We start from the raw sequence: 13,074 nt of genomic DNA, 5'->3' as shown, positions 1-13,074 counted from the left end.
CTTGCAGCTTCTACCAGTTGATGGGATTTGTGTGAAACAGAAAAGGCATTTTCCATCCTTGGGTTTCTGAGAGTGAGGGGCCAAAGCATGCGCCATTGAGCGCTGTTTATAAATTATTTTATCAGATCAGTGTCACCAGAGGGTGGAGGGTATTAAGACCCTTTAGAGCAGGGACCAGTTTCATGGAAGACCATTTTTCCATGGACAGTGAAGGGGGGGGGATGGTTTTGGGATGGTTCAAGCACATTGTATTTATTGTGCATTTTATTTCTATTATTGGTATGTTGTAATATATAATGAAATAATTATACAACTCACTTTAATGCAGATGCAGCTGTACAAGTGAAGCACATCAACTCACTGGCCACTATAAAGCCTGCCACGGGATGCAGCTTAATTGTCGCTTGCCACTCACGGATAGGGTTTTGATATGAGTCTGTAAGCGATTGATTTATTCCGGTCTCTGTGCAGTCAGACCTCTCTGCTCACGATAGTCTGTGTTTGCAGTTGCCCCCCAGCACTGGCGTCACCCCCTCAGATCACTGGACGTCAGATTCTCACAAGGAGCACGGAACCTAGATCCCTCACACGTGCAGGTCCCAGGAGGGGTCTCGCTCCTACGCTAATCTAACGCCGTGGAGCTGACGGGAGGCGGCGCTCAGGCTGTAATGCAAGCGATGGGGAGCGGCTGCAAAGACAGATGAAGCTTGTCGCTTGCCCACAGCTTACCTCCTGCTGTGCAGCCCCGTTCCTTACAGGCTGACCACGAGTCTTGCTCTAGAGTCTGGCCTCAGTTTCTACTTCCAACCCACAGCCTGTGTCTGCTCAGACGAGCCTTCCCACTTGCTTTCCTACATCTTGTCTCTTTCTTTTTTTGTGGGAGAGGGTCCTCTGCTCACTGTCCCCCGACCTAGAATACCTTCCATCCCGAATACCCAGTTCTTAGCATTATTTCAGGCTTAGTCCATGGTTCATTTCTTTTTGCTAAGTTCTTTTTTTTTAAATACTAGCAATGACTTTTTAAAATGATTTCTTTGTGGTTTAAATTCCCATGGCTTTTCAATTCATCGAACTCACTTGGCATCGAACATTTTCCCCCGGAAATGTCTGTTCCTTTTAAAGTCTACGTGTTTGAATTTGTTAACCACTAGCAGTGAACCCTGCCAGCAGGGGCTGGGCCTTCATCTTCCTCTGTGTCGTGTGTAGGGCTGGGCCCAGGGAGGTGGGAGGGGGAGGTGCTGACGGAGGGGGGTGGCCCCCACTTCCTCTGCTGTGCGCTCTGGTGGAAACCCCTCTCTGTTTCCATTTGAGGTCTTTTAAATAAGATTAAAAACATCGAAGGGAATATCTGTGGGCTTTCCCAAGAAAAGCTCCTGCCTGCAGTGTTGAAAGAGAGGGAATGGCAGGGTCTGGTGGGCGCTCTGAAGCCCATAGCAGCCCCAGGCCCCGGAGATGGAGCGCTGAAGAAAGCCTCCCTCCCCTTGAGCTGTTCCCACCCCACTGGGAAGTCGGGAGGACACCTCATCTTCAGAAATGCCTGGTCTTCGGTCCTGCCATTAGGCAAGAAGTGCATTTAATCAAAGCTGCCCGTCTCCCTGTGACTCTGCTCGCTTAGAATAAGGTGTCAGGGCAGGTGCAGCTTATTTCCTATATCTGATATATGTCTTAATAAGCTTTTAAAAAAAAGTAGAGCTTCCGTGCTGCATAAGATGATACAGGTTTTATTGTGTGAGGCACGGAGAAGATGGGAATCAGACTGAATAGTTGATCTCAGAGCTTTTTCTATGTGTTTCCCAATCTCACAATGTTTTAGTTAAAACTATTTTCCTTAATTACAATGTCAACATATTTGCATTTTTATTTTACTCAGGGAATAAATTCATAACACATCCATGAGTTCATAAAAATACCCAATGAAAAACGGGTGTGAGTCACTGAGCATGTCAGCGATCCTTCTTTTCACAGGAATGGATACTTAGGCGTAACGTACTAAGAACAGAAAGTTCAGTGGAGAAGCTGAGACCCACAGGCCCATGCTGTGTTAATACAACTTGAAAACCTGAGCCCTAATTTTCTTCCACATCCCAGCATGCATGTATCGTGTCTCCATAGCTAGTTGGTAAATTCCTTGACGTCAGAGATACAGCTTCTAACCCAGGCAGCCTGTCTCTGGTTAGCTGGGTGACCTGGAACAAGCAATTAGAGCCAGACCATTAAGTCCCAAGTCCTCATGAGTAAGACGAAGAGGTTGACTGCGCTGAGGTTTCCCGCTGTGCTCCGTGGGGCCCTGGGTTTCCCCGGGCACCTCCAGGGCAGCTCTTCACCCACCGATCTCTCCCAGGAGAACGGCTCTATTTTTGTGACTATTTTTTCGTGTTACGATGAAGATTTTAGGTGGAAAAAAATGGACCGTGTGATACCTCAGTTATTGTTCACCTTTAAAACATTCTGATTCTAGGTCTAACTTTCTATACCCAAGGGCTAGTTCAGTGAGCACAAAAGCGCTTAATGAATTTTTTTGGCTGTGCCCTAGCTGGTGTGGCTCAGTGGACTGAGTGCTGGCCAATGAACTGAAAGTTTGCCCGTTCAACTCCCAGTCAGGGCACATGCCTGGGTGGTGGGACAGATCCCCAGCCCGGGGCATGTGAGAGGCAACCGATTGATGTGTCTCTCACACATCGGTGTTTCTCTCCCTCAATTTTTCCTCCCTTTCCTGCTCTCTAAAAATAAATAAATAAAATCTTTAAAAAAAATTGTATTGGCTGAGAAAATAAAAGGAAAACTTTTGTGAATAATGACTATCACTTATGGGCTACCTATTATGTGCTAAATGCTTCAAGATGATTGTTTCATTTATTCCTACCATAGCCCTATCAGGCAGGCTCTTCTGAACTCCTCATAGAGACCCCGAGATTCTTAAGTGACTTGGACAGGGCACATTATTAGTAAGAACTATGTTGTTTTAAAACGATTTACAGAGTGGTCCTGTTCAGGTTCTACTCTCAAAACCTTTGCGTTCAACTGCAGTTTCCCCTTGTATCTCTGGTCCACGAGTTCATAGCTCTCCCAAATCAAAGGTTTAAATAGTCTTGGGGAAAAAAAATAGAAAATTATTTCCCTAGACATGTGCTCTTGAGGTTGCCTTAAGCATTTAACCCACAAAAGACAGAGGACGAGATGGAAGGACCCAGTGAGGTGGGTTTCCAATTCTCATACAGTGACAGCCAAGATGTCTATTGAATCTAAGGCCACGGTTCTGAGTTGATTTCTGCCTTCAGCATCCAGGGAACATTTGTCCTCTAATAACTGCCCCCACCTGAACTGGAAACAGGGATAGATTCTACTCCTTGGTTGGAGACGGAAATTAGGGAGCCAGGTGGTGAGGTCAGGTCAAGGGCATCGCCTCTGGATTCTTTCCCCGGTGGGACAGTGTTATTTAACCAATGTTCCCAACACATTCTCTGTAGGTAGGAGGAGGCTGAAAGAAAGCATTCCCAGGAGTCTTGGAAAATAACTTCCCATATGTCCTCTTAGGACTCAGTGTGAAAATTCCTGGGGGTGCATATCTATCTAGGAGGAGGGCTCCTGGGTGGTAAGGTAAGCCACACTGACGCTGGGGTGAGGTAGGGTAGGGCTCAAGGTGAGCGCTGACTCACTGCCCTCCGGGATGACCTTAGGTTTTCACTCCCATGAGGATCCCCTTCTCCTGTGTCCTCATCAAAAATCCGATGGGTCTAAAGAGGTTTCTCGCTGGCATTTAAATGTGCATTTATTTCTCTGATGACTGGGGGTGATGAGCAGAGCATTGTCTTTCTCTTCCATGAAGCTGTGAGCTCCCCAAAGGCCAAGGTGTGATTCATAGAGACAGAAGATACAAGATAGGTGATCCTGGCCTGGTGGTGGGAAATAGGGAGTTACTATTTAATAAGTGCAGAGTTCTGTCTGGGATGAGAAAAAGGTTTGGAAATGAATAGTGGGAGGAGGAGGTGTTCGCACAACATTGCCAATATACTTAATGTCACTGATTTGCACACTTAAAAATGATGAATTTTTTGTTGTATGTATTTTACCACAACAAAAAGAATTAGCAAAAGCCAGCGGTATAATTCAGTCCAAGTCCAAGTCCAAGTCCAAAGGCCGGAGAACCAGGGGAGCCGATGGTGTAAGCTCTAGTCTGAAGGCCCACCAACCAGGAATGCCGGTGTCTGAGGGCAGGAGATGCTGTCCTAGCCCAAGTAACAGAACAAATCCACCCTTTGTCCTCCTTTCTGTACCATTCAGACCAGCAATGGATTGGATGATACCCACCCGAATTAGTGAGAGCGATCTCCTTTATTCAGCCAACCAGTTTAAATGCTAATCTCTTCCAGAAACATCCAGAAATAATGTTTTACTAGCTATCTGGGCCCCTCTTCACCCAGTCAAGTTGACACATAAAGTTTACGGTCACCGTTGGTCTGTTTATCATGTCTAATCTTGACTATAGACTCCCCGAGGTCAGGAACCGCAGTTTACTTGTCTCCTAGTCTAACACGGCACCTGGATCTCAGCAGTTAACAGTGAATGAGTGAGTGAGTGAATAGGTGAATGAGCAAGTAAGTGAATAAGTGAGTGCATAAGCAAACAAATGATTGTCACATAAGTCTTAAGGCGGTCGAGTATCCACTGAGATTGTGTGCAGGATTTTGTGCATACATGGGTTTCCTGGAGAAAGGGTCTGCACTTTTCAGCAGAATATCAGTGGGACACATGACCCCAAAGTGCTTAAAACCACAAGTGTAGAGATGGGGACAGGATGGGGTGGACTAGATGACACCCCATGGGTGGCCCTTGGCAAGTATTTCAAACGGATCAAATGCAGGTGAGCAGCAGGCAGCCAGACAAGATGACATACCAAAACCAGAAAAGACACGGAGGGTGGGCTGCTCGTCACTACCAAACCCAATAAGCAGAGACAGGGATTGCATCTTTATGGGCGCTTTATTCAGATGGCTGGCGATCTGAGAAGGTGGTGGGTTCATACCCTAACAGACCATCTTGTCTTTTCTTTCCAGGCCAAGGTTTTTATAGCAAGAATAAACAAGGTGCCGTGAGGGGTTTTGAAATTCGGAAAAAAGTTAATTGGATTAGAAAAAAACAACCTCAGCATTCTTGTTCTGGGCAGTGGTCTTAAGCTGTGCCCCAGGTGGTGGTCATTAGCTGTGTCCTGGGCGGTGGTCATCTCACCCTGGAACACAATGGCTCAGATAACATCTCGAGTTGCTTGCAGTCCTTCTGAGCAACAAAGGTAGAACTGCTTGTGGTCTCCTGGACTCAGGGTGGGTCATACCTTCAGTTCCTGGAACAAAAGTTTGTACATGCATCGATTACTAAGCTTATTAGCTATTACTTCAACTAAAATTTTCCAACTCTTAAGTCCCCTATCAATACCACACTGTTTTTGTAAAATCAGAGAACTGGTAGACTTCGAGGACTCAAAGAGGAATGGCCAGCTCCTTAATCAGGTCCTTTGCAGTAAACTCTGATTTCCATTCTTGTTTGTCCATGTGTTTTATTTTATATTATGTAATCAACTGTTTTTTTCTGGTCTCTAATGTTTTTATAGGCCTCCCCAAAATGTATAGCCCTCAATTACTGTGCCCACAGCATTGATGGAGAGAATGGCTTTGAACAATACCCGAAGATTTGCCTTGCTAAAAAAAATTAAAAGATAGGACAACTGGTCAGCTTCCCATTGTGTGGATGCATTACAATTTCATTAATCACACCCAGTGAATAAATGTCACTTGTTTGTGTTTTTTCCTTGTGTGTGGGAAGCTTCATACGCAGAGATTCTGGCTGCGCACAGGAATCACCCGTAGACCTTCTCTGTTCCCAGGCTTGGACCTTACTACTCAGGGGCCTGATTGGCTCGGTTTGAGTGCTGCCCAGGCATGAGTCTTTTTAAAGGTCCTCAGGTGAGTCTAATGTGCAGCCAGGGTCGGGGACCTTTGTCCCACATGCACCTGTGACCACTCGTGGTGTCTTGTCCGGGCAGGACATTCCCTTGAGATCTGACAGGGACTCAGGAGGAGACTCATCATTATCTTTGTAAAATATGGGTGGAGATGATTCTCCAAATCAAGACACACCATGTTGTTACGGCATCGGCACTGGCAAAACTGACCTGCAGTTCACCTCTGCTCTAAAACACACACATGCATGAACATACATGCTCACACGTGCACACACACACACACATGCACACCCTTCCCTGGCACAGATGCTTATCTTTTAATTGCCAGGGAGAAGGGAGGAAGAGCATTAAAAAGACAAGCATCACTCAGGGGATCAGGACGGGAGCTCATTCTTTATCCTTAATAGAGTTTCTACATTCATTGTTTTCATTATTTAGATTCTCGCATTGAAGATATATTCAGTGCAGGAATATTAGGACAGATTAATGAGTGAAAAGAAAAATATATAAGCCTCTATTTTCGATTTAATGAAAAATAATGAGAATCAAATCCAGTCACCTTAATTGACAGCAGTGTTCAAGTGCAAATGTTACATTTTGGTTTGGAAAAGATGAGTGACTAGCAACAGGTGCAGAGATTTTGGAAGGTGAATCCAGATGCATTTTTAAGGAGCGTATGTACGTATGTGTCTGCGCATGAGATCTTAATCTCTTATTTATTTATTTATTTATTTTTGAGACCTTCATCTCTTCACAGCTTTCACCCTTAGTGAAAGGACAAAGCCAGCCTCATTTGCTATTGTGGACCCATTTCTCTAGCAGGCCTATGACCTTGTTAAACATGAGGCCATTTTACTGTTCTGAGCTTGTGTTCCCAGGACTGGAAAGGACTGGAAACGAGACACTGAAATAGGGAACAGGCTGACGGTGACCAGAGGGGAGAGGGGAGGGGATTACTGGGGGAAAGGGGGAAGGGTTTGCAGGAACAAGTATAAAGGACACAGGGACAATAACAAGGGGGGGGGGTGGAAGCAGGGGAGGGGGGTGGGGAGGGCTGGGTTGGTGGGGAGGGGGAGGGGGAAAAGGCAGAAAACTGTACTTGAACAACAATAAAACAATGTTTAAAAGAAAACAAGGAAGCAAAAAAAGAACAGGACTAACCGCTCCCCACAGCCCCAGGCAGAGATAACTTTGGAACAAACTGCAGCCTCAGTTACAACGCCCCCACAGCCCAGGGGCCACCCAACAGCACCCCCCACCCTTTTTAATCCAATTATAGTCCAATAAAAGCTCAAAGCCCCCACCCCTCAGTGCTGGTGTACCTCTCCACACCATGCCCCTCCTCTCCTGTCTTGGAGAGTGACTAAAAACTTTACTCTCTATATCAGGGGTGTCAAACTCATTTTCACCAGGGGCCACATCAACCTCGTGGTTGCCTTCAAAGGGCCAATGTAATTTCGACTCCTTAACACTTAAGAAGCAGTTACATTTATACAGCCCTAAAATGACATTTGGCCCTTTGAAGGCAACCTTGAGGCTGACGTGGCCCCTGGTAAAAATGAGTTTGACTTGCCTGCTCTAATACTTTCTTCTCTTTGTGAATTCTTTCACGGCTTGCATCACAGACCACCCTAACACTCAGCGTTGATTCCTTTACAGTTGATGCTGTGAGCAGATTCCCTGTGGGAGAGGTCCCCTGACGGATGGGCCCTAGGAGAGGCCGGCGCTGACGGGGAGAGAGGGAAGTCAGGGCTGTGGGTCTCTGCCCGCGGAGAAGAGGCCTCTCTCTGGAGGCGGCAGCATCAGCAATAGGCGTGGGATGGGAAGAGGACTTGAAGATCGGTCTGGCCTGGTTTTCATCGTGTTGCCAAGCAATTAACTTCACCGCAGATGACTAGGCCTGATCTCTTGAACTCTTTTTCAAAAACTGTCTGGGGCAAGTGAAGACTTAAAAAGAAGCTGACAAAAATGGTATTTCTTCCCCTCCCCCTATTGGTACTTCCCACCCAATACCCGATTCACTTTGAGAACCTCCAATGATGACAAAAGAAAAAGACTGAATGTAATTTTATTTTTGCTAATCAAATCGAACAATTGGTCTTTGTAAATCTCGGTAAACATGCAGCACATTAAGGACTTCAAATTCTATTTTGTTCATCTTCTCTGGGTCACTGCCCTTGAAATAAGAAAGAGCCAGATAAATAGACATCCAGGAAAGAACAATGGAGATGCCTAGCCTTCTGTTTGCTTAAATTATAGCATATCAAGGGCCTTATCCTTTACTGGGGTACAAAGCACAAAAGAATAATTTAAATTTCCAATTTAACAAAAGAAAAGAGACCTACACCCCTACCACAGTTTATTTTCTGTCTCCGTGGTATCCTTCAATCTAGCACAGCTAGAGAATTTGCACTATTGGTTTATTGGTGCCAGAGGGTCTGGGATCCCGGATGTGGCCAGAGGGGAAGGTCTCCTGAGTCCCTGTATCACAGCCCTAGGAGGGGCAGGGAGACCTTGGGCACAGATGCATAAGAGTGAAGCGAAGGTGGGAGCTTGTGGAAGTTCCTACCCAATTACCTTTTATTTTCTTAATGATTTGGAGAAGCAGAGTCAAGGGCTGGAAATGGGGATGGGGATTTGAGGTTTGCAGTGCTGGGAAAAGGCAGGAAAGAATCACCTAGGAGGGTGGGCCAGTGCATGGGCTAATGATTGGAGCTGCTCGAGGCTCATGGTTGACTTCACAGGGACCCAGCGTGACAAAGAGAGAAGAGGCCAGGGGGTTGTCCCAGAGGGAGCCGTAATAACAACGGACCAAAACTCTGAACCTCTGGTCACTGTCGCTCTCCCTCTCCCCCATGTCACGTGCTGGCTTGGAGGGAGGGATGCTCGAGAGTGAGATTTTGGGGAGAAGCCCCTCCACTGCCCTTCTTGAGTGTTTGTGGCTGGAACGATGATGTGAACACAAGACCAGATGAACAGAACAAACAACATGTGCGCGAGGGAGGTCATAGGTGATGCTCTGTGAACCAGCCAACTTGTTTACTTATTAGACAAAGACACAATGCATTTCTGAAGAATCGACAGCGACTGAGGGTGCCCATTAGCGAGGAATCTGACGAAGTCTGGGCTTAGGTAGAAATTAGTAACCGGGTTTGTTTCTGTCACCTTTTGGAGCCTGGGTGCCTTCACTCTAGTGGTAAGGGCGCCCCCCTCAGCCTCCAGGTGTGGGCGGGGCAGCTTTCACGTGGCACATTTACCTCCTGCTTCCCGGGGGGCAGACAGATAGGTCAGAGTGTTCTCACATGGCTGGTTTTTAAAGTCGCTTTACGTGATGTCGCGGGCGCTAGCGCGGGGCAGCCTGCCCTGGGCCTCGATGGTAACAACGAGGCCTAGGGCCTGCGGCGAGGCCATGGGGTTGACTGGTGAAGCGGGATGGAGAACAAGCTCATCGGACACAAGAAAGTCAAGGAACCGAGGGAACAGGACGTGGGAAGGGTCAGAAATGCAAATATTCTGGATGCTGCTGATGCCTGCACATGGCATCACTTACCACGCCCCTCCTCTGGTTTTCGTACTTTCCGTAAACTGGTCATGGCAGAGACTTGTTCAGATTGAGGCTTGATTTTTGGGGGGGAAGGGGTAAGATAAACACCGTAGATGTTCCTTTTAAATTTTGAATCACGTGACTATATTCACTATTAAAATAAATAAGCATAAAATTAAAAAAAAGGAGACGTTGAAATCACCTGTCATTCTGAAGACAGAACTACAATTGGAGAGAGGAGAGACAGGCGCTAACTATTCCAGCAGGAAGCAGGTGAGGCTGGGAGTGGGGCAGAAACGGGAGTGGTGGTCGGTGGTGAGACATGATAACAGGAGACTAAAAGCTGCAGACATTTTACAGGAGAAGGAAGGAGAATGTTCTGGAAGAGAGTAAGGATACCACCCTATGCCCAGGTCTGGTGGATGGGAGAGTGTACAGTCCTGACCCGATGGATCTTCAGGGAAAGTCCACTGTGGCCTAGGACAGATTACTTCGTTTCTCTGACTCTCTTTGTCACCAAGATGGGAATAATAGTCCCTACCCTAAAGTTCCTGTGTGAACTAGGTGAGGTCCTGCAGTAATGCACTCAGCAGTGACCGGTGGCACGATGACTGTTCAATATATATTAGCTGTTATTTTTATGGCATCTGACCTTGAAGCGCACACATGCTCTCCCATTAGTTCCTCTCCGGTTTGGCTGCACGTCGGAACCACCTGGAGCCCGTTTTTAAAAAACACGAAAGCACGGGTCCCACCCCCGGGGATTCTGCTGGATCTGGGCGGGGCGCGGCCTGGGTGTTTTCATAAGCCCCGGGGCGGCGCTAATGTGCAGCGAAGGTGGAGTGTTCTTGGTGCTCGAAGTGCTAGACCCTGAAACAGGAACACTAGCCTCACCCAGGGATTAGTAAGAAATGCCACATTGCCCTGGTGGCCTGAATCAGAACCTCGGGTGAATCAGCAGCCTGTGTTTTAACAAGCTCCCCTGGTGATTCTAATGAACCCTCAAGTTCCACGAGTACTGATCTAGGGGCAGCAATTCCAGGTGGTCATTCCCGTGGTCCGGGCCTCCCATCTGAACCAACGTGCAAATCAGGTCCCCCCGCTCCCCGCCTCCTCCACGTGCTCGGGCCTGAGCTCGTGCTCGCGTGCGCTCTCTCTTTTGTTTTCCCTTCAGGGACAATGGTGAGATTCAGGGTTATTTCTTGTTCTTTCGGATTACTTAATTTTGTATGTGCTCTGTTGTCTTTGTTCTGTTCCACTCTCCCAACAAAATGGAGGTGCCAGATACTGGTTCAATAGGACGGAACTGGTTCAGCTCCGGACCCCGTGGGGTCGCCCAGTGGTGATGTTGTGATTAATGATAAATATATATTTGGTCTTCGTCCTCCTGTTCAGCACAGGAGCGAAACCCTGGAAATTCCCGAGACAAAAGCGATGAAGATGCCTTTTGTTGTGTTAATGAGTGACTTTTGAAAAGCTTGTGCTGGAGGAGGCTGATTGCCAGGAGGAGCCACCTGGATGAGAGGCTGGACCTTCCAGTGCACGGGGCTGAAGATTGACTTCAACCACCAAAGGCCAATGATTTAATCCATCAAGCCTAATGAAGACTCCAGAAAAACCTGAAAGCACAGGTCTGCGAGGGCTCCTGGTCGGCAAGCTGGGGGAGGTTCAGGTAGTTTCGTGCCCAGAGAGCATGAAAGCTGTGTCCCTTCCATCTGGCTGTTCCTGAGTTACACCCTTTCACAGTGAACCTGCGTCCTGTAAGTACAAGGCTCCTTTGAGTTGTGTGTGTGTCGCTCTAAATACATTGATTGAGTTTAAGGAGGAGGGCATTGTTACCTCTAACCTATAGTGGACAGTCGGAAAACCTGGCCTTGCAACTGGCATCTGAAGTGGGGACACGGGGTGGGACACCTCGTGGGCCTGAGCCTTCACCCTTGGAATCAGATGCTACCTCTGGGTACAGTAGTGACAAACTGAGCTGCATTGTCCAATGTCCTGTGGGCAGGGGAAAATGACTGGGTGTGGGAAGGAATGCACTGCCCACCCCCCCCCAAACACTGGAATTACAGTCAAGAATTTTATCAGTGTTAAAAAAAAAAAAAAGGTGGCTAACTGGGCCCGCCCGGGGTGGCCCAGCTGAAGGGTGATTTTTTTGGCCCTTATTTTGCCCGTTTCACATCCTCCTCTTTCTGCACTCTTGTGTTCTGTGCCCTGCTCCTGCGAAAACCTGGTCTCAGGTTTGGATCCAGGCTCCGTCATGTGTAATTTAGCCTGAGTCATGTTTGCTGTGACCAGACTGGATGCGCCTGAGGAAAAGGGCCGTGTCCCCATTGCTTGGTGTCCACATACTTCTCCAAGTCCAGATCCCCGCAGTGACGTGCCACTTGCATTTTTATTTTTAAGTGGCAGAGAGCTGACAAGCACCGGCTTTGGCACCAGCATAACCTTGGGCAAGTCATGGCACTTTTTGCTACCTCAGTTTTCTTATGTATAAAATGGGCTTCATGATACTTTAATTTTAAAATGGTTTGCTGTAATTCTTAGTAAATATTTTTTTTTAGAGAGAGGGGAAGGGAAGGAGAAGGAGAGGGAGAAAAACATCGGTGTGTGGTTGCCTTTCACACACCCCCGGCTGAGGACCTGGCCTATAACCCAGGCATGTGCCTTGGCCAGGAATTGAACTGATGACCTTTTTTGGTTTATAGGCCGGTGCTAAATCCACTGAGCCACACCAGCCAGGGCTAATTTTTTTTTTTTTTAAAGAAACAAGTACAAGCCATTACAGAAAAACATGGGACGCTTCACGAATGTACGTGTCATCCTTGCACAGGGCCCATGCTCATCTTCTCTGAATCATTCCCATTTTAGTCTTTGTGCTGTCGAAACGAGCACTGGGCTTGATGACATTTATATTTAACCTCACACTGTTGTGAAGACTGTGTAAGATAATGCATGGCAAGGGCTTGGGTCAGCACCTTAGGCCCTACTTGGAATATAGTGAGTGCTCAGTGAGTGGCACCTGTGAGTGATTGCTGTTAAACTCCTTTCCATGCTATGGAAGGATAGGTTGTATCCCCTGGGCTGTTGGGGAGCTCTCGGGCCCAGTCGGTTTTCCCCGAGGTACAGCTTCCGCTCCGACAGGGGACACCTCCTCCCGAGACCCCCTGCTCCAGCTCCTCCAGTTTCCCACAGCCTCACCCACACCACCTGGAGGACTTCCTAAATCTCCTCTTCAGGAAGTTTAATACCATGCAAAAGCCTCAGCCTATTTTAATTGAATTATTTCCTTCAATGTCAGGCTTAGAGAGCACCCGACGGGCTCTCAGCTCTGACTGAATGCATTAAAAAAGTCAAACAGTGCAGACCGTGGCCTAATCCTTGAGGGAGATGGAAACAGAATCCCCTCGGCAGCCCTTTCATTTTCTTATGTTAGTTAATAAACATACTCATAACATCTGCTTTTTCTTTCCTCCCCGAATGCTCTTTAGTTGCCTTAGTAAGAAAAAGAATAAAACTCGGACTAGAACAAGATGTTGGGGAAGAGTTTGCCATCTTAATTTTCAGGGCTGGA

At 47.2% G+C, this 13,074-nt stretch overlaps 1 non-coding gene across 1 annotated transcript; it reads right to left on the bottom strand.

Annotated features, from left to right (window-relative positions):
- Positions 1-12,288: 12,288 nt before the first annotated feature.
- Positions 12,289-12,395, bottom strand: LOC123813287. Its single transcript, XR_006784716.1, has one exon. It is a non-coding gene; the product is annotated as a U6 spliceosomal RNA (small nuclear RNA).
- Positions 12,396-13,074: the final 679 nt, after the last annotated feature.

The sequence above is a fragment of the Phyllostomus hastatus genome, unplaced genomic scaffold (genome assembly GCF_019186645.2).
Source record: "Phyllostomus hastatus isolate PE091 unplaced genomic scaffold, TTU_PhHast_1.1 phas_contig_150, whole genome shotgun sequence".
Taxonomy (NCBI): domain Eukaryota; kingdom Metazoa; phylum Chordata; class Mammalia; order Chiroptera; family Phyllostomidae; genus Phyllostomus; species Phyllostomus hastatus.
Note: the sequence above shows the minus strand (reverse complement) of the source record. Positions and strands in the feature narration are given on the sequence as shown.